The sequence below is a fragment of the Argiope bruennichi genome, chromosome 8 (genome assembly GCF_947563725.1).
Source record: "Argiope bruennichi chromosome 8, qqArgBrue1.1, whole genome shotgun sequence".
In the NCBI taxonomy this organism is placed as follows: domain Eukaryota; kingdom Metazoa; phylum Arthropoda; class Arachnida; order Araneae; family Araneidae; genus Argiope; species Argiope bruennichi.
Window position 1 is genome coordinate 58,217,165 of NC_079158.1, and position 22,488 is coordinate 58,239,652.

General features: G+C 28.9%; 1 protein-coding gene across 1 annotated transcript in view; it reads left to right on the plus strand.

Annotated features, from left to right (window-relative positions):
- Nucleotides 1–22,488, plus strand: part of LOC129980530 (uncharacterized) — a 376,005-nt gene that overhangs the window by 208,221 nt on the left and 145,296 nt on the right. The gene's annotated exons all lie outside the window — the stretch shown is intronic.

The window sequence follows — 22,488 nt, forward strand, 5'->3', positions numbered from 1 at the left end:
AAAAACCATTTATTGTTTCCAATGTTTAATATGAATGACAAATGTATGCAATATATGCTTTCAATTATCCGTGATTATTACTTAGGAAAAATAGAAATCTTTAAATAAAAAAAAGAAAGTAACAAGCCGTTTCATTATTTAATCATACCATTGGATACATGGAAACAGATGAATTTACTTGTAATATTTAATACCGATAAAAGAGTCAGTCATTTAATTAAGAGAGAGTTATTTAATTATAATACTGTGATTATCGTATATTTGTGCAAATAATTCGCATTCGGAAATAAAATAGTATAGAAGTTCCACGTTCATATAGATTTTTTTTTCCAATCCAATCTAATCCTCAATCTTTTTTTTAAAGTATCGTGTAGTTTTAATTTTGTTGTTTTTCTTTGTTTAATAAATTGTCTCATGGTTTTATTGATCCTTTTATATTTCGATTCTAAATCACATCATATATATATAATTATGTAAAAATATATATTTATAAAATTCTTTTAATGACAATTAATTTCAAACAGAGAAGTATTTCTGCTGTGATTCAAAAATGAAAGCACTTTTATTAGTACCTCTATTTTTTCTGTATTACTAAATAAAAAAAATGCGGAGATATCCTATTTAGTAATTATATATATATATAAAAAACCAGCACATGAACGCGCATGAAAAAACATATATAAAAATATAATTTTTTTAACTTTTCAATTTTTCTAACTGGTAAAAATGTTTTGGAGCTAAAACGATTTTGATGAGATGAGAAAAAAAATATATTAATTGCTTTTCTGAAATCTGATGATAGCGCAATATAATAGTCACGTGATCATTTCAAACCAGTTTAAACCAGATTTTCGCAAAAAGAAAAACTTCTCATGAAAACGATTTTAAAAAAAGTCGTTTTCTAAATATCGACGCATGCATATTCTGATAGTCTCGTTATTGTTTCAAACCAGTTTAAACTGGTAAATGACTTAAATTAATCAAGACAAACAATGATTTAAAAATAATAATGCTCTCACATGATCATATGAAATTTGCGATAGCAGATTTCAATTTTTTTTTTTATTTATTTAATTTTAAGCCGGAAAAGCAGACTTTCTCTGAAAATAAATTCTGTTCAAAATTTCATTACAATCCATAAATTTGAAATAGAAATCATATACAGAATTTCTAACTAGATGTCATTCTGTCTTTCATAGAATTTCATTAAAATTCATAGAAATTTACAAATTTAGTGTAAAAACCATATTCTGGATATTAATCATTTTCAAAGCGTTTTTTAGGGATTGAGTTCGCAGAAAGATGTACCAAATTACAAAAATGTGCCTTTCGTTCTCAGGATGGTCCAAATCAGGATATTCCTCAAAATCCCCCTTACGAAAAATTAAAAAATAGTAAATACCATTTAGTTAAATATAAGGAAATGAATAACCACATGCAAAAATCATCAATGAAAAATCTTTTGCTCCCATTCTAAGAAACTGCAATTTCGACTCCTCGGCGATTGATACTATTGGTAAGCCGCCGTAATGGGAGCGAATCTATTTTCGTGAAGGGAGCTTATGGGATATAAATATTTATCGTTCTTTTGAAGCCTCGGCATGTCGCCGCGGGTCTGTATGATATTTTGACGCCCACACCTATATTTTATTCTAAACCAAGAGAATAAACGTATGATTTTATATACGAAGAAAAAATATGTACTTTTGATATCAGACGTATATCAAAATTTAAGTTTGGCTTGCTTTCTCATTCGTGGGTTATAGTCAACACAGACGAGGGGGCGAATACAAAATATATCTGCGAATGGGACGGTATTATAAGCTCGGAACGGGGCAAATTCGAAAGAAACTTATTTTATATTTTGTGCCTTTAGGCTCGAAGAAAAATTGGAATTCTTCCTAATTAATTAATTGTTAAAAATAGAAATAAAGTAATGGATAATTATACGAAAGTTCGTATCAGTTGAATCTTATTTTAAGAACAGAATTTTCGATGTATAGAAATATATACTGCCAATTCTTCGTTATTTTCTTACAGCAAATGTTAGATAATTTTTTAGCATTAAGTACAAGTTACAAAATGTAAGCTTCAAAGATATTTATTTTTAAAAATGTGCATGTGTGTGTATAATTTACGAAATGGCTTGCAATGTATTGAAAAATGCATATTCTTATTTAAAAAAAGTGGTTCATTGTTGTTGTTGTTGTTTTTAATTTTTATACATATTTTTCATTTTTATTATTTATTTTGCATTTAAATGTTCTAATTAAAAACCATACTTACTTTAAAAATCTCAAGCTAAACTAAACTTAAAGAAGAAAAAAAATGTGTTTTAAATATTTAGAAGAAAATAAATAAACTCCCTGATCGTATTTTTAGTTTTGTAAGTTATTAATTTTAACTCAAAAATTATTAATTTAAAGGAAAATTAAAAGATATTATCTCAGACATTATTATTAGTAATGTTTTAATAATTTGAAATATATCATTCACAATTTCTCTACGCTTTACAGTCATCGAGTTTGAGCATAAAAGATTTATTGAGTACTAGCCGCCTTTGGCGACCAGCCGGTTCGCCAATCTTAATGTTCGTTTAAATTTTAATAATTAAATAGGTTGATAGGTTGAACCGGAGTTTAACCCCCTTCTTCGCCAAGTTATGATAACGCGCCAAAGCTGGCAATCTTTATTATGCACTATAATTGAACATCTGCTCCTTTGCTTTTGAACATTTCGCAGGGGGTTAAACTTCGGTCGTACCATTAAATATTTTACGCAATTCCAACATTAATAGATTCTTCAGCGAAATATTTTAAAACTTCAAATTTTGATAGTCATATAATTCACTCAAAATATTATAAAGGCCTTCAGTCATAACGTGATATGTATCTCTCTAATTTTCTGATACCCCTCGTAGAATTTATGCTTTAAATTTAGGTGTAAATGATTAATCTGCAATTAATATAATATTTTTTACTGAAACAAAGCATTTTTTTAATAATATGATTACTGATAATAGAATCACTGAGCGTTTAAACTTTATGGGCACTAAAGAATATCTTTCTTAATTTATGCAATATTTCAAGAATTTGTCAACAAAATTTTCTCAGATTCATCATGAACAGATCGATTCATTAACAATGTTTAGTTTTAAATGCATCAAACACTCAGAAAATAAAATGAATCGTTTAAAATAATCGGTCGAAAACAGGTTTAAAAAAAACTACTTAAAAAACGATGTACTTAAAACTATAAGCATATACAAAAATATATATATAACTAACATAAATACAGTTTAATTACAAAAGCATGCAACTAACCTAAAAATAACTTAAATCATCCGTTGATAATGGTTGTCATGGCAACAATCAGAACACAATGCGCATGTGTGAATTTTCTTCGCCAGTTACGGAAACGCAAATGCGTAAATTTTTCTACGCCAGTTGGGGTAACACTTTGCAGATTATACATTTTTAAATTCCTTTATTCTGTGTTATTTTAATTCAAAAGTACTTCAGAATGAATCTGAAACATGGATTAATTACAATGTTTAATTTTATATGCATCAAACATTAAGAAAATAAACATAATCGTTTGAAATAATCCGCCGAAAAATGTTAACCCTAGCCTCATTACTGTTGGGAGAAAAAAAAACTGAAGCCTTACTTATTTGGCGGTGGGGAAGATGGAAGATTTTTTTGGCGGGAAAGTTAGTTTTTAATTAATAATTAAAATTTCAAAAAAAGGGACCCCAGGGGCACATTCCCGACCTCTAAGGTATACATGTACCGAATTTGATAGCTGTATGTCACTATGAGTGTGACTATTTTATTGCCATATTTGGACCACAATCAATATATTCAACTTAAACGTTATTTTTTTTCATAAAATTTTGAATTTAATCTCTTTCAATTTTGTAATTTTTCGTTATTTAGCAGGTGGATGTTATTATTATATGAAATGGTATTGCTCTAAATGACAAAAAAAAAAAATCTGTACACTAAAGTCAGAAATGTGGAATTATTTTTCATTATTCTAAATATTTTTCTCAGTTATGAATCTCTGTCATATATATGGAATAGGTGATTAATTATCATATGTTCCATAATTCCCCAAGATCAATGATATCATAATGTTAATTAATTTCAATACGACAAATAAACTTTAAAAAATGTCATTGTTTTTAAAATACAAACTCATAGTGACTCATAGAATTTCACAAGCGAAACAAGAATCATTCAAATATCTTAATTTTTTTATTTGAAATATTCTTGTCAAAATTTCTACACCGTTTAACATTATTTTCAATATATGAAATAAAATGTTTAACTTTATGTAAAATTCATTCCTTGGAACTCAACCTTTACCAAAATATTTCAAATAATATTAACAATTTGAAAATTCTCCTCTGCCATTCCAAATAAAATCATATTTCGCAGACACCACCTTTTTAACATCCTGTTGAAAGCACCTTTCACCGCACAAATCAGTAAGCGGAGTTAAAGTAATCCATCTTCCGGAATCTGAAGAACTGTCGGTTCGCATTTAACCATGTGATAAGGTTAACAGCAAAATATTCCACACGCATATTCCAGAAAATATAAAATACTGCTGTCAACAAAAAGGAGCGATGCCTCTCAACTCGAGTAGCCTTTGTTTTGAGTGACAGGTCTCTCCGCCAATAGGACAACGCATCACGCGACGCCTGGTTCTGTGTATTTTCGATGCAATTCGTCACGCTGATTTTTTTCTCCCCTCTTCTCTACAAACCACGTATGATACGCACAACGGAGCAACTGCTGTTATATTTTATGGATGAATTGAGGGAATGTTATGTCAGTCAAAAGCTGGCCTTGGTTTCACTTTGCGTTCAATATTTTATTTGAATGACATGCTATCAAAAGCAGAGGGCATTGAATGGAGCTTGGGGATTTATTCGTGGATTATATCATGTAATTTCGTAACTTTTTTTTTTTTTTTTGCTCGGAATGTTTTACAGCTATTTTTTCATAAAGTATTCATTCTGTTTTACATGGATGATGGAAGCTCTAGCTCAAGGTCAAGTCAGGATTTTTTTTCCCCTGAATATGTTTTTGATCTGTATTTCTTTAAAATTTTCTAATAGTATAGCAGTTTAGGTGGCAAACATTTTTTTTTTAAATTTTGCTAGTATATTTTATTTTTATGCGTATTATCTTTAAATTTGAAAAAAGATCCGCTCATTAATTGTTTTTTAATCCAATCGCAAAAATTGTTGTATAGAGATATGTATTTCTTGAATTGGGAAATAAAAAGGATTAACTATAAAAATAATTTTTAAACGCAGCAATTTATGATCAAATGATGCAAATCTTCATAAAATTCTGTTGCGGATTTTTTAAAAAATTATATGGCACACTTCGCAGCAGCGCAATGTGACACCAAACAGATATTACAAATACAGTGAATCCTTGTTTAAAGACCATATTTCATTCTCTCGAATCTTACACGTTAAGAGAAACAAATTTTTTCCTATAGGAATCCATGTTAAGCAGGGCAATGCAGTCCATTTCGAAACAAACACATTCTGCTTGGTCACAAAATGTAGCTACATAAGCGATTCGGTAATTCTAAATATATTCTCCTTCCAGCTCATCGATATCATTTCTATCCACCTTTAGACCAATAACTCTGGTCACAGGCACAATCTCGTCGATTAATTTTCACAGGTATTTGCTTAAATCCCTCGGAGTTATGTTCGACTTTGCTATTCTACCAAACCTTACTTCATACAGAAATAAGGATTCGCTTTAAAAAAAAATCAATCAAATACAAACTGACAAATAAGATGCAAGCCAGTTCAGCATTTGACGCCATAACATCTCATCGTCTTTCATTTTGCGAAACAACGCTCCTTGAGTTCATTTCCGCAACTTTTTGCAGAGACACAAAATGCAGCTCCATTAGCGGATTAGTAAATCTAACTTAATGTTCTTCCACCAATTCATCAATGCCTTATCCACGTTTAGCCCAATAATCCTGTTTAGAGACACAATCTTAACGATTAATTTTTACAGCTATTTCCTCAAGTTCCTCAAAATCGTGTTCGGAAACGCTATTCTACCATACCTTGTTCCCTTGCAGGAATAAGGATTTGCTTTAAACAAATTGCTCAATACAAATTGATATCTAAGATCCAATACTAAGCCAATCCAACATTTGACATAACTTGTCCTGGTCACTTATTTTGCGAAACATCGCTCCTTGAGAGTCATTTAAAGCCGTTTTACTTTGCAATTTGTTTTGCTCCTTATGTGAATTACTTGTTAATGGAAGATATTCATGATGTGAAATATACTCAATCATATTCATCATATGACTATGTCCTCATATTTATTGATGCCATTGAATTTAATTTGCAATCATTTATTAAAATATCAAACCTATTTTAAAGTATTTATCCTGCTTAATTTACACGAACGAGTACATTTATTAAACGACATAATGTTAAATAATGCAGCACTAATACAACTTAAACAGCTTGACATTTCCGTTTAAAAAACATTCTAAAACTAAAAATGGTTAAGAGTTTCTGAAGAACTTAAAAAATAATCGCCATTAAATAAATCTCTCTACTTGCAATACGAGTCAAGTACACTTTCAAAATGCACGAGCTGTGTAAATTTTCGTTCAACACCAAACGATAATTAAGAACAAGTGTGTTCGAATAAACAAGTTACCAGTTCCAGAAGTAGTACTTTAAAAATTCAGCAAATTAATTCACCTTTTCTTATATAAGTGTCACGTTCATTTTCATACAAAATAAAAGAAAAATACGAAAAAATAATAATAAAAAAGAATTGTACATCTACTCACATGCGTAAGAAGAAAATAGCCTGAATAAGCTCCCAACAAGAATTTCCTTCGAACATTTTAACAAGTCCCTCTCGTATAATCATGATTATTTTTTTTATCTTCTTAACAGCAGTCTTCCGAATATATTGAGCCACGCTTTTCTCAAATCATTCTCTTATTCCAAGAATTTGGGAAAATATTTCTTTATTTCTTTTGCTCCACTGAACTAAAGGGAAAGAATTGGGTGGAATTTTCCACTTTTCGCTATTAATTGCTCCGTTTGAATGCAGGCTCGTTAAATTCTTGCTAATTATCCGAGGAAAATTCGATCGTTGCTAACGAAGAATCGTCTGCTTATGTGCGGATGAGTTTAGTTGTTGCGGTGCAGCGGCTGGAACGTGGTGCTTTAGAAGTTATTTTCAAGCGATATTAAAGGAAATAGTTGTGGCCATAATCCAGAAAAGCGTTGATTGTAAAATATCAACGCTTTATGACTTTTAAGGAGTATATAAATTAACTTTAGAGGTTAAAGCAGATGTGGAAAGATATTTGAAAATAATTTTTCAATGGAAATAAAATGAATAAAAGGAATCGTTCTCCCATTCTATTCTATTTCAGTTCTATTTTATTTATTTTCTGCTTAAAGTTTTGAGATCTTGAAAATTAATTTTCGCAACCTATTTAAATTTGTTTAATTATGTAGATTAAAAAAGCAGTAAAACATTTGCATATATTTTACTTGGTGCTGTTTCATTATATAAATATGCGTCATTTTCACTTTATTTGCACATCAAAATTTACAAATTTATGAATTAAATTTCCAGTAATAAATAATAATTTTCAATAATAATTTAAGTAATGAATAAACTTAAGTAATTTATAATAATTTAAGTAATGAATAAACTCAAGTAAATAATAATGATTTAAGTAATATTTCAATCCGTCATCTAATTGAATTTCAGACTAAAAGCATGTGATTTCATAAACGTACCGGTTTTGCATTTATCAAGTTAAACATATAATATATTAAAAATTTATCGTTCGTTACGTTTATTAATTAGTAAATGACTGAGAAATTTATTATTTGTCAAATCCATTTTTCCTATTCATAAATAACAACAAAAGCTGAAATCGGTCACGTTTTATTTCTTTACGTGAGTGTTCAGAATAATTTTTTCATGGCTTATTGTACGTTTCTATTATTATTTCAAAATTTCATTAGTTTTAAAATTACAAATAAACAATAACACTGAAGTCATGGTTCATTTTTCAATTATCGGTTGCTTAGGAGGACTAGATCAATGTAGGTGTAAAACCTTATTCCGCCTTTAATAAATTATGGCCAAAAATAGCATAATTTTTTAAGAAACCGTTTCTTACATTAAGAGGCTTGTTTCGTACGAGATTTATATATGTTGTTTGATATGTGGCCTTAAGTTACGTAAAGGATTCGTCTCTTTTCAAAATAGTTATATATTTCTTGCTTTCCTTTTATAGTTAAGTTTTAAATACTTATAGTTATTCTTTTATCATAAAACCCGTAATTATGATCTTTCAAAAAATTGCCCAAGTTATGATGGTTTATAATAGAGTGAAACAATTTTACTGGTGATAGATGGGAAGATAAGGAAAATTGTTTACTTTTTTTTATAAATCATGGCTTGATAGAATGAAGTGATTTTCTTTTTGTCTATTTTGCTTATGTATTCAATGTATGTTCAGTGTTTAATATATGCTCATGTTTTCAATGTATAATTTATTATTTAGATTGTGAGATATAAAATTTTTTAATCCATTATGTTTTTTATTGAAAAAATTAAATAGTTTTTAATTTTAATTACATTTTTAGAAACTGCGGTACCAATTTATTTTGATAATATAGAACAGACTAAATGCATATTAATCAGTTTTTCCGTTTAAATGTGAGTGAATTCACGTTTCAAATAATCTAATAAAGAATGAAATAAAAAAAGATAAACACCTCATATAAATTATGTAATACATGCTACTATTCTATTCGGGATTTTAGATAATGTTCAAAAAATTCTATCAACTTCGCTTGAAATAAAAATATTCTAACACAAAATATTAGAACCTTATTCTAATATATTTTTAAAAGAACAATAAAATTTATTAGCAAGAATTTCTTTTTTGTGTCAACTTCAGTTATTTTTCCCTTTCATTTTTACTAAACTTTATATCAAAATTTAGGTAGTTATAATGCAAATTTTTTTAAAATATATAATATTTATTCTAATATAGTTGTAAAAAATGATTTCCATCAAGTTAAACATAAAATACATTTTTATGTTGTTATAAATTGAATAATATTTAAGTTCCCATATAGAAATAAATACTTAACTAAAAGCCCCAAGAAATTTTTAATCAGCATTTTATTCAATAAGAATGAACTCATAACAGGCGTCTGTTTGGATCTGTATAATAATGAATAGTTTTTGTGGCGCTCCGGCAGCAAATAGACAAATTCGCTTTATATCGCTGGAACGTTATTTATTTTATAATAATTATGATTATTGACAATATTTATTCCATAATAGCTTTAAAAAAGATTCCCTTCAAGTTAAATAAAGGCAACATTTTGTTATATTGTTAAAAATAAAATAACGTATTGGTAACCATGCACAAAAAATATTTAATTATCCCAGAAAATTATTATTTACCCCCAGAAATTTGTTAGGCACCAAATTTTATTCAATATAAAGCTCATAATTGGCGTTTTTTTTCGGGCAATCTACATAATAATGAATAGTTCTGGTGGCGCCCCGGCAGCAGATAGAGCAGTTTGCTTTATATCGCTGTGGAACTATTTATTCTACAATAATTATAATTACAAAAATATGTATTCTATAATAGTTGTAAAAATAGGTTAACGTCATGTTAAGCATATTTTTTATATTGTTTTAAATAGAAGAATACTTAAGTTTCCATACTCAAAAAATATTTAAATAAAAATTTCCAAAAAAATTTATTAGTCGGCAGATTTTATTCATTAAGAATGAACTCATGACTGGCGTCTGTTTTTCGCGCAATCTGCATCATAATGAATAGTTCTGGTGGCGCCCCGGCAGCAGATAGACAAGTTCGCTTCATAAATCGCTAGGGCGCTATCTCCAACACATGCGCGGATTCCTGTAGGCTTGCACAATCATTTCATTCATTTCTTCACTCACTCTCAGAGGAAGGATGGAGCGAATGCCATAATAGTAATCAATAGCAGGAAACTCGCATGAACTTAGTCTTTTAACTCCATAGTAAAACAATGGAGACCGCACGCAGGGTTGGTTGTCATAGCAACAATAAATCAATGGGGGGAATGCCGTGCTTCTTGTGTGAAAATGCCACAAACCGTCAAACGGTAGATACTCAGTATCGGTATTTTGTCTTGTCTTCTTTTTGCATGAGTACATGCGCTGTTGAAAGAAGTGTAAGAAATCCGTAAGATTTCTTTTTCAAATCCAGGACGGATTTGACCTAGAAAGGATGTTGCTCTTTCGCTTTTTGATATCCATTCGGATTTCGATGCGTTTGTTCACTTTGTATATTATGGTTCCCCTGCATTGATTGTGGTATTCGTACATTGTTAAGTGTATTAACAAAAAGCTGATGCATATCGTTTATAGTATCTTTTCAGTTGCATAAAGCTTTGAATGAATGTTGATTTATTAAAAATATGAAAAAACATTCAGCAAAAAGTGGCAGTAGTGATAATTTTTTCTTCCTTTTTCTTTCTACACTAATATGTGTACTGTCAGTAAAAATATAATGAATCCTCTAAACTTCTATTTAAATCTAAGTAATGATCTAGTAAGAAATCTACATTTTGTTTTAGATAGTCTTTTGCATTTCGATATAGTCATATTATATTATCGAGAGCATGTGTACAACTAATTTTTGTTGGCGTATTATTAAATACTATCGGTATAAATATTAAATAGTTAATAGCTTTCAAGTTTCAAGCATATTAAATAGATATATTCGTATAGATATAGTTCATATAGCATATTAATTCATCCTAGTTTAGCTAGAATATTAATTTATTTTCAAAATACTGCTCATAATTAAGTGATATATGCAATATCAGTATTTTTTTGTCTTCTTTTTCATACTAGAATTTGTGATCTTAATAGGAAAATAATAAAACTCATACAAAATTCTTTTTAGATATAGGATGAATTTGACGTTTAAAAGTTGTTGTATTCTCTCTCTTTCTATAGTCAATCTTTCTGGATCATTTTGTACATCCCTATCTGGATAGTTCGTCTGACATATCATTACAAAAATGCATAAATACTTTAAAAATATTTTTCGTGTTAAAACTCTGAAGGTTCGCAAATTTGCTATAATTTTATATATAGGAAAATTTAAGATAATAAATAATTTACAAGATAATTTCCATTTTTCAAGGAAATGAACATAAGCTGAATATAATTTTGAGCTTGGATAAAATGATAATATATATGACCGGCATTACTATATCCAAATATCCGTACAAGAACATAACTTCGGCTAAATAAAGTTGTGGGCATCAGGTCTACAACTTTAAAATTAGTACACGAAATAGCGGTTCATCTATCGGGCAGCTGAGGTTATAATGTCAGTCCTTAAATGAAGAATATAGGTGACTAAAAAAGAATATTATATTTTGTATTCCTAATGTATTTGAGATATTCAAATTCTGAAAAAGCAAATTTTTTAAAGCATATTTTATTGGTCGCCTTCTTGCAAAAACCATTTTGATGATTTCCATAATTTTATTACACTAATTTAAAATGGCCGCCAAACTAAGTTTTTAAAAAATTGAAAAAAAAAGAACTAAATTATTAGATTTTGCTGAAAAATATATTCAATCCATCTGTTTAAAAAATATCCGAAAGCCCAAAATCAATTAAATAAATAAAAATATTTTTCTCTTCCTATAAAGTTTAAAGTTACGAAAAGAAAGGAGGAGTACAAAAAAAATTGATTTCATAGAGTTTTTCAATTTAAATCAAAACAAAATACAAGTGCAAGAAAAATGGTAAATCATTCAAAGATTACAACTCAAAGTATTTTATTCTGGAAAAATATTCACTTAGCAAAAATATTATGATAAATTTTATAATAAAGTTTAAACCTTTTTTCAATCTTTCTAAAATGCTTTATGATAGTAAAAGAAAAACAGATGCAAAAAAAAAAAAAAAAAAAAAAAAAAAAGATTTTGAGAATGGTAGAAATTTTATCCTATTAGTTAACATAAATGTACATAGCAGATTTATATATCAATGAAACTGAATTTTATTAACTGATCTTTAGTTTTTGAAGAACATAAATAAGATGTTTTTAAGTACAAAATTTGAAACGCTTTTCTAAAACAATAATATTCAAAAAATATAAATTTTAAATAATTATGAAAGCTTTAGGTACTCCAAGCATAAAAAAACATGAAAATTTAAACAACGTAAAAATATCTAGAAATAAATCATCTAATTTTTTTTAATCAACAAATATAATTCATCATTATGAAATTCATCTTTTATAACATTTTCTCAGCAATAACGAAAATCGTTTGATTCTTCTTATAAATATAAGAATCGTTTTCTTCAATTCATATAACAAAGATAATTAAAAAAAATTATTTACTTCTATTTTTGATAAAATATTAAACTCATTTGCTTCGTATCTTGTATCAGCATATATTTATGGGCTTCATTTATATGATTCCACTTTTATAAAATTCATCTTTTATTATATTTTCTCTGCAATAACGAAAATCGTTTGCTTCCTCTATTAAATATAAAAAACGTTTTCTTTAATTCATATGTTAATGATAAATAAAATAAAAAATATTGACTTCTATTTCTGATAAAATATTTAAATCGTTTGCTGCTTATTTTATATCAGCATATATTTATGAGTTCCGTTTATTTGATTATAAGCATTATAAAATAAGATAAACAGTACATTAAAGAAGGACACTTAAGAAAAATTTGTTTCTGGAAGTAGGTAATTTACAGCTCTCAGGAAGAGCCCGAGTAGGCAAAATAAACAGTTTATTGCAAGTAAGTCCGGGTTTATGGCTTTTTTATGGAATTAGTTAGTGAGTAATCTCCTACTAGCTTGTCACCTCGCCTGAATTAGTTGTATGCATTCAGGATTAAGTTTTTAGGGCTTAGAGAAATGTCGTCACGACATCCGCTGCTCGTAAAATTAAATTTTAAAATTTATACCATATTTTAGGTGAGGTCGTAAAGTGGAGTTTATGTTTTATGTCATTTTGAAAGGATTGTTCTGTATTACATACTGTATTTTTGAACTATTATCATCAGTTATAACAATTATTTTTATAAAGTCACGTACTGTTTTTTATATATATTTTTATTAGTTATTTATGACGTCAATTTATGACTAATTTAAGTGTAAACAAATTTTATAAGAAATTTGAAGTACGTGGGAACTAAACATATTACGTGGAAAGTAAATTCCTATAAAAATAGGGATTCTACATACAAAAAAAATTTCAAAATAATGTTTATTCGAATTTGAAAAAATGCTAAACAAAAAACTTGTACGTAAAAGGACAGATAAGTTAAATTCAACTCTTTAATACAATTAAAATTCTGGCAAAAAAGAAAAAAAAAATGTTGTACAAAGTTTTTTGTAAAAGTGAAATTACTTTTCCACGTGAAATTTTTATATCTATATATCTATCTATATTTATATAAAGCTCAATGTGTGTGTGTTGGCGCTCTACAGGCCAGACCGTTTGACCTACAGCTACCAAATTTGGTACATGTATACGTGAAATGTTTATAAACATTTATAATAAAATCTACAAATAATATTACGAGCAAATTGATTAATTGGTTATTATTAATAATAGTCAATTAAGTTATCCAGATATGTAAAAATGGATTTCATAAATTCTATTTTCGTAAAAAGGTTACATAATCGTGAAAAATATTTTAACTATTGAAGCTAAATTTAAATTCAATCTCTAATAAATAATCTATAACAGAATATGTCAGCGAAATATGTAATGATGGGAGGAGATTTAAAATATCCTTGTCTCTTTTGTTTCCATTATTGTTGCTAAACTTCAACACGAAGTTAAATCTTGAGAATTATACAATCCAAAATAAAATAAATCATTCGAATTTTTATAATTTCCTTTTTATTTTGTAGAATAAAGAAGCATCAAATAATGTAATATTTCATACCAATACTTTTTTTTTATTATTTCTTTGATTTATTTGTTTTAAAGCGTTACATTTATAAATTATTTAAGATCTTACGCACGATTTTCATTATATTCAAACTGATATATTTTGACATGTAACATTGAAAAAATATTAAATTATATGCAATCCATTTAATAGTTTAATACCTCTGAAATCTAGCAGATATTCAGAGGGGAAAAAAATTTCTTGTTGTTCTAAACTTATTATAAAGGTAGATAAATTTCTAATATATTTTTAAACTTTGATTTAATTTAATTTTAATCCTTTTTAATAGTTATACTAAGTATTTTTTAAAAACTAGTAGCCCTTGGCAACCAGTTGGAAGAATTGCTTTTGTTTAATTTTTTATCAAATCTCTTAAGCATGACTTAATGATTTTCTCGACAAAGGAGTTTTGAAAGTAGCATTGAGTTACATAGCATCACAATGCCTTTTAAAACTTAAATACTGGTTTAAACTGTATATTGCCTTTTGAGGTAATGTTAATTAATTTTTTTTTTATTTCTCAGTGTAAACTATCCATATAATTAGCAGATTCTTTATTATGTAGTCTTTCAACATTGGAAGAAAAGAACACTGTTCAATATTTAACACTATGTTTACCAAGAGTTGGCATATACCTATTTCTACCACAGAGGTCAAAATGACCCCCTTCGGTATTTAAATAAAAAAATATATAAATTGACATAATATTATGAAGTTAAAGTAGAAAAAACTTTTATATTTTCGATATATTTGTTGAGGTGTGATGTGATGAAAAAGCAGTTCCTCTGTGTTTATATATTTAAAAAAAGTGTTTATTTATTAATCTATGTCTTCAAGACCATCTATTCTTCTACCAAAAGATCGACTCACACGTCTTCTTACTAACAAACCATAATAACTTCTATCTGACTAACTTTCGTCTTCGTCTTCTTGCTTTTTACTTTCACATATTTTACTAACACATGCTTATTTTTATATTTATAACTATATCTATGTACATCCCAAACAAGCCGTTATATATTTAAATATAAATGTAAGTATTCTCAACAATGCAACTCTTATTCGAAGGTCAAAATGACCTTTTCGGTAAAAATAGGTACATTATATACATTCCTCCGCAACTAAAAGAAGAAAAAGATAAGATTTGCGATTATATGTCTTACAAATGTAAGTAAAAATTACTTAAAATATTCTCGTAAAATACGGCAATAATTTTCTTGAAAAAAATTAAAGAAAAGTTTTCTCAGAGATATCAAAATGGCCCCTTGCTAAATCTAGTGTTAAGGAAACAAGGAATACGGTCATCGGAATTTTATCGCAATATGGAAATCGATTTTTAATAAGCTAGCAAGGAAAAAAAACAAAAAAAAAAAAAAACGTGGGGTGTTTTTGTTTTTTTTTTTCAATTTCTAAATTATGGTAAAAAATTGTGCAGTAATTAAATTGATTTCATTAAAATTGTAATTTTTTTAATATTTTAAAATGTTGAAAAATACAACTTAGCGCTGTAATATTTTCGAGAGCTATAATACAGAAGCATCAAGAATTTGCTTAATGTCATATTAATAAAATAGTTTTCAACAAATCTCTTCGAGGTGCAATGTTTTTATCATGTGAAGTATATTTGTGCTAAATTCGATAGCTCAAGGTAAAATAGTCTGTACTGTAACGTGCAACAACACACACATATTCTCTTTTATTATTAGTAAGGATTTTTAGAATTTTTTTTACTAAATGTACAAATCCCAAGTTCTATTTGGGCGTCCAGAAACTGAGAGATTTCTTTCTATGTTTGAAGTGACTGATTTATCGATATGATTATAAATCTAAGATATTAAAATTAGTTACGTTAACTTAAACTTCACGCTTTATTTACATTATTTTATTCTGGATTGTAATAGATGTCAATCAGCTGATGACTGCAATTTTTCTTATTTTATATTTATGCTGATTCATTATATTCTCCGCTAGCTGAGAAGCGGGAGTTATTGCTAATATTTTCTTTCAGAATTTTTTTAAAAATTGTATCTTGCATTCCATTACCTTTTTCTGTTAGTGGATCTTATTTGATTCGATCGCTTTAAGTGATTGATCTTGATTTAAATTTTCGTAAAATTTTCCATTCATAGATTTCGACTCTTTATTGTGTACTTTTAAATTTACTGCATATTTACCTCTAAAGTATACTATAAATAATATTTTTTTTATTTCTTAAACCCTGTGCGAATGCGCATGAGAATTCTACAAGAGCTTTCTTCTATTAATCTGTGACAATTAGATTTGTTCACTTCAATTATGTTAAATTAACATCCCCTTTTAAAGCAACATTTGGGCTATTTGGGATGGAACTCGTAATTTTAAACCGCAGTCAGACGATGGGGGACCGCAACTGAACAGATTTCTCAAAATTAAATTTTATTCATTTAATTTCATTTTACTTTATAATTTTAGTAGTCATATCAAGTTTTTTTACTAGTCACATTTGATATCAACTGGGAGTATTGGTTTTGTTTAATTTTTTTTATCAAATCTCTTAAATATGACTTGATGTTGATGATTTTGTTAACAACGGAAGAGATTTTATAATAATAATATTGAGTCCCATAGACATTACAATGCCTTTGAAAACGTAAATGCTAATTTTAAACGGTACATTGTCTTTTGAAGTAGTGTTAATACACTTTTTTATTTCTCCTATAAACTACAATCAAAATTAGCAGAATCTTTATTCTTTAATTTATCAATATTGTAAGAAAAGGAAAATGTTTAATGAAACAATGAAAACGGTTTGAATTTCATCGCAATAGTGAAATCTATTTTGAAAAGCTAGCAAAAAGAGCTATATTTTGTCAATTTCTAAATTCTGGGGGGAAAATTGCACAGTAATTAAATTGACGTCATTAAAATAGTAATTTTTTTTTAAATTTAAAAGTGCTGAAAAACACAAGTTTATGTTGTAATATTTTCGGGAGCTATAATAGACAGGCGTCAAGATTTTGTTTAATCTCATATTAATTAATTTTTTTCAACAAATCTCTTCTAAAAGCATTTTTTTTAATCATGTAAAGTATATTTGTGCTAAATTCGATAGCTGAAGGTAAAATAGTATGTCCTGAAAAGTGCAGTTACGCACACATATTCTATTTTATTGGTAGTAGAGATTTTTCGATTTTTTTTCTATCTAAAACAATTCAAGTTTATCTTTTTAACTTAATGAAATGCATCGCTGATATTAGCATATTGCTCAAGCCTTAAGCAAAATCAATGTTACATAAAATCGTTTAAGAAATTATGGACATGAAGTGTAGTCCTTGCAAGTGCTTTCAAAATATTTTTTTCGCTGTAGTTTGTAACCATCCCCGAAAAAAAAAACATTTTTTTTTTTTTCTTTTGCATTTTGTTCCCGTTATCAGGATCGGGGAAAAACTATTTACTCACAAATGTGGGAAGATAACGAATTTTTGTTCCAGAAAAGAAAAAAAGAGCAAAAAAAAAAAATTTCTTTCCCTTTTTTGATATGATTTCTTCGGAAACAAGTTTTTTTTCCCCCTTTTCGTACCGTCATCTTATCGCTGCGTGGTTTTCTATTGTTTTAAGTTGGGTCTGAAATTGTAGATAAACGTTCATACATTTTTGTCTCTTCGTACCATTCCACCTGTATAGATATATGTTTTTCATTTCTTTGTGGTAGATTCCTTAACAGAAGAAAAAATAAATCTGACGGTGTTGTTATGATTGCTTGGAATCAAAATGAAAGTAGGCTTGCCAAAAAATATTTTTAATTTGTTTTTTCATCTCTTCTTGGAATTTCTAACAAAGCGCTTCTATTTTTTTCTACTTGCAGGGTTTTATGACAGTAGGGTTGTATTCGTATTCGTGCTTCAATACTAACTTTTGATATCTTCCAACTTGCGCATAAGTTATTCAATTTCCATGCTCCGAGTGGAAATCTTATTTGCATATTATGATTAAAACTTTTCTTTAAACAAACATATCACTGCTTTTCTAAGTAATTAAATATGATTTTCTGAAATTATCTTTTTAAATCATAAAAAGGTATATGATGTAGTGGCTTTATTATAAATGAAATCAATAAAATTTTTATCAATAACTGAGTTTTTCCAACATATAAATGCAATGATATCTTTTAATCTAATTTAAGTCTTAATTAATTTCCTAATTTTTGTCTTAATTTAACCCATATTAACTTCATTCTAAAATGGTCTCTTATTTCCTGGTCCAATTCCTACTTTCTTCATTTAATTAATTAAACGAGCTTAATAAAACTGCTGAATTCAGCGGGTTCTCACGCTTCGAGGAAAGGGATAAAATCCTTAATGTTTTTCGTTCTTTTAAAGATACCTAAATTTCCCTTTCCTAATAACCACACGTGTCAAAGGAATCCCTATCAAAATCTCATGGTAAAATCATGAAAAGAAAAAAAAATCGATCTCTCTCTTTTGCTCTTCTGCTCTTGTGTCGCGCTGTAGACTGACGCATCTTTAATGATCGTTTTTTGTACAAATTATGCCTCCAGTGATGAAATAAACTAAAATTTTAAAATTTCAAAAGTTTCTTTTCTTTGGCCATCCAACTGCTAAAATATATTTACATACACGTGTCTTAATTCTACCTCAATGATACAACTGAGAATTATTATTTTAAAATTATTTAGTATACATAATTATAATCTTTACTCCTTTCCTTTTCAACCATTAAATATCTTTAATACAGACTACTTAAATAAAATGGAGTGTAGGAAGCTTTATACACTGTTTTACCACAAGAATTTTACATGTACAGCCACATATGATCTGACTGTGTTGTGTTTAGGTATTTGAAATCATCTGCCTGACAGTTTTCAAGACATTAGTGCGGGAATTGAGGAGAGAATTCTTTCACATCCCACCCCACCCCTCTTTCTTTTCTATGAAGGTATGTCTCGTCATGGAAATGTAGGGAATTCAACCATACACCTTTACAATACCATCAGTAGACGTGAAGGCCTAGTTACATATTTAGATATCCATCGACTATTCCTAGCATCCTCCTAGGAATCTTTCTAGATTTGAAACTAATTTTCGAACAAATACAACAAGTTATTTTTTGTCTATCAGCTTGTTCATTCATATGTATGTGAACCGAATAACTCAAGAACACAATCGGTTTCATCAAAGAAATTTTAAGTGAGAGTTTTGTATAACAAATGTAAATCCGTATTGATTTTTGGAGCATGTCGTTTAAAATGGTCAATATTGTTACAAATCTGTAATTTTGCTACGCGGTACGAATAGTGTCATCCTAGGAAAAACTGTTAAAACCTTTGTAAGATCTGTCCTGTGCGTGCTGAGCTTGGCGACCATTTGGCGACTTGGTGACGAATTTGGCGAGTTTGGCGACTAAATGGATCATACTGGAAAGTTCCAGAAGTTTCATGATCCATCCAGTAGGAACCAAGATACACTCAGATACGCCCTGATTGGTCTAAAGATTCTAGCCCCGCCTCCCGGAACTATAAAAGATGGACACTCTGAAGCTGCAGTGAAGAAGTTGTGTGTATAGTCAGAAGTCGTGTGTGAGAGGAGTTGGAGTCGCCGACAAGTAAAAGATTTTAGAGGATTAGACAGCAAGCAAGCTGCTGAACTACAGCAATTAAATGCGTTACGTTATTGTGATTGATCGACGGTATTTTGTTGTAGGAAAAATTTTGTAATAATATATATTATTCTCATCACTTTACTGCTAACCAAACTCAAATCTCTTCAGACTGAGGAACTATAAAAAAAGGTCGTGGGGAGAAATCTCCAGTTCGTTTAGCTAGGAGCATTACTAAAAAAAATCCTTTCCAATAATCATATGATATGTTCTTAACGGTTGACATAAGATTAAAAATGAAGAAAGAATTTATCTTTATCTGGCTAAATAGTAAATTCAATTTGAATTTCGAAAAAAAAAATTTCTTACAAAAATATTGCAAACGGAATTTTTATACCCATTCGGATTATAAGAAATCACATAATTCAGTCTGTAGTGGTATTGCACGTTTCAGCTCCAACACATTGGATTCCAGGAGCAGTTGTCGATTTAACAAGACTATCCTCTTTTCTTACAAAAAAATCATCTTACAAAATCCACTCCAGTGGGTTCTTAGAGCTGCACAACAGCATTTCTTCCCAATATAAAACATTTCTCGCAGCGTCAAATGTTCCATCAAAAATTACACCCCATCATCGTCCAAAAAGGTTCCTTTCTTACAAAACTTTGCTTTCAAGGCCCAGGACGCCCCCCTTCTTCCCATTTTGTGCCCCTAAGCGAGCCATTTTCGAGACTCCCATGGGAGGCTGAAAGCTGTCAGTTTTTTTGCGGGTGGGACTTCCGTTGACAGAAAATCGTATGAAATCTGGGAGCTTTTTTCCCGGCCATTTTTCGGTTTGACGTTCTATTTGTGAGAAGAGACCCAGTGAATCACTGGCAGTAATGCAGCTTCGTGTTTGGAGAGAAGAGACAGCGTGGAAAATGGAGTTTCGGGTATTTTTCTGTGCGTAAAAGTGTCGAGAAAGTCGCATCGAAATGATTTGGTAATGGATCGTAAAGAAAGCAGATGTAAAATCAGAATTTTTTAGAAAAAATATTATGTAAGAATCATTTCTTACGGAAATAATTCTTTGGGATTTTGGTTTGGTTTAAAGAGCGCGGTTACGCATAAACAGGATCACATTTTCACTTTATCATGAATCCTTGAATAATAGATCTAGATAGATATATAGAATGATAGAACTCAGCAGGATGAGGGAATCCACGTTACTATTCACTAATGTCTCACCAAACGTCTGCTATCTTCCACTGTCTCTTCGCTTTAGCTGTATTCAACTGCCGATTCATTACTATATATACCACAAGCTACACAACACCCGACTCGATTCTGCTTCAATGCTTATCTCCAAGACTCAACGCATGGCTCAATTCTCAATCTATTAAATGCTTGAGTCCCAAGCAACGCTTGAGCTTCTCTGGGTTGATAAAACTTATTTGTCGCTAATTTAACTCTGATTAATTATACGACTCAATACACACTCGCTATACTACTGACCCTCCTTGGTTTGCTGAACTTTTACAGCTTCCAGAGCAGGGCACAGAAGGTTCTCGAAGAACCAATGTAATTCACCACTTATTGGACCTATCACCACAATTTCTGAAGATTTCTGTGTCATGCATTTCGTCGCCTAAGCCGCTAAATTTTTTGCCAATTGATCGCTAAGTATGTCCCAAGCCCAGTGGTTATTGATCTGGCATCCGATCAACATTCAATAGAGTTGTCCATAAAACTATCTTTCCTACAAGGGAACTAACTGTGCTGGGAAGCAACATTATAGATTCGTAACAATATTAAAGCCCTTATTTTAATAGCTTTGTAGAAGTTGTGTTTATTGTTTAAATGAATCTTTCCAATGTATTCGAGTCCCATTAAATCAAAGTAGCATTAAAAACATAATATTTCAGATAATCTATCTTTTAATTACAAGTTGCTTTTAGCACTATTGTAAATATATTTTCTTATTAAAAAACAATACAGTAAACAAAAAGGTCCCCCCCCCTTTTAGCTTTAAACAATCGAAGATAATAACGAAAATAGATATTTGATGAACACGTGAAAGCAATTCGAACTTAATAGAATGATGCCAAAATATCATCTTTAATTCGAATTCCATTTTGATTAACTCGAAATCAGAAATAAAAATGGCTAAGCACTGTTTTAATATCTAATTATTTTCTTCAGCTAAATATGTTAACAAAAATGATATAATTTAAAGCCTTCAATTCACTAGGAGATTTTATTAGTGTGTATTGTATTCAATCAAAAAAATCAATAAAAAATTTTTTTAAACATTTACACACTTTACATTAAATTATTTTGTTGATTTTAAAATTTTACTAGTACTATTCCAAGAAGTTCTTATAATAGCATTAAAATTATTTTCTTATTTATTGAAACTATTATTTTTTTAATTCCTAAAATTATTTATCTACAATTATTATGACTTTATTAAAGAATCCTGCTGTCCTTAATTAATTATTCATTTGTATTGTTTTAATTATCAATTATGCATTATTTTTGTAAAAAATTTTCGCTTTCTCTTATTACATTCATTTAGACATAACTCTTCTTACTATGGAATTTTGGATAAACCGAAATTCTATTTTTCCTTTCACCAACTTCAAACTATCAAAATTCCAACGTACATAATACAATGTACATAAGCAAAGGTCGTAATGCATTTCGTAATTTCCACAAAACAAATTTTGGAAAGAAAAATTAACCTAAGAAACAATTCATTATCTCTGCGATGGTTAAACATTTATTGGTAAATTATTAGTTCTGGAACAAAAGAATATGGTTAACTTTCGGAAGTCTACAGACAATAACTAT